We start from the raw sequence: 1050 nt of genomic DNA, 5'->3' as shown, positions 1-1050 counted from the left end.
CCTATCGCTCACAATAGTTGACTACATAAAAGAAAATTAAATAGAGGTCTCAGTCTGAAAGTGCAACCTTTTTTTTTTTTTTTTCCTAAGACCTCTATTTAATTATTTTATGTAGTCAACTATTGTGAGCGATAGGGAAAAAAATAAATAAATAAATAAAAAAAAAAACTTTGCCCTTGTAATATATTAGGCCTTGAACTGACTGCAAATTTTTCTTTTAATTTTTTTTTATTTTTTTTATTTTTTTTCCCTATCGCTCACAATAGTTGACTACATAAAAGAAATTAAATAGAGGTCTCAGCCTGAAAGTGCAAAGTTTTTTTTTATTTTTTTTCCCTATCGCTCACAATAGTGGACTACATAAAATAAATTAAAATAGAGGTCTCAGCCTGAAAGTGCAAAGTTTTTTTTTATTTTTTTTTATTTTTTTTCCCTATCGCTCACAATAGTTGACTACATAAAATAAATTAAATAGAGGTCTCAACCTGAAAGTGCAACGTTTTTTTTTTTCCTGAGACCTCTATTTAATTAATTTTATGTAGTCAACTATTGTGAGCAATAGGAAAAAAAAATAAATAAATAAATAAAAAAAAAAAAAAAAACTTTGCAGTCAGTTCAAGGCCTAATATATTACAAGGGCAGATTGTACAAAAACATAAGACAAAAATGCTTTTTTTTCTTTTTTTGTAGTTCTTCCATGTTTTTCTCTATAAAATATCTTTTAATTAATTGAGCAACCTGTAACACACACCTTGGACACGGGGTCAAGTAAGCAGTTTAAAACGACATTTTCACCCAACAATAAGGCAATCATAACCTAGCGGTACAGCTATTAGAGAAATACAGAGTATTGTTGTAAAGATTCCCAATACAAATTCTCTATTGTGCGAGGCGCATTGTGACACATAAAGCGGGTCAAGATGGAACAAGGTTACAGCAGAAACATTCCTTTGTACTATAATACGTACAATTGTCAAGTGCATTAGGATGCAATATGGAAGGATTGCCACGCGAATGTGACGATTTCCTAGGTATTTTAACAGATACACT

This window comes from Pelophylax lessonae (assembly GCF_965119305.1).
Source record: "Pelophylax lessonae genome assembly, chromosome: 7".
NCBI classification, from domain to species: Eukaryota; Metazoa; Chordata; class Amphibia; order Anura; family Ranidae; genus Pelophylax; species Pelophylax lessonae.
This window is presented reverse-complemented; position numbering follows the sequence as displayed.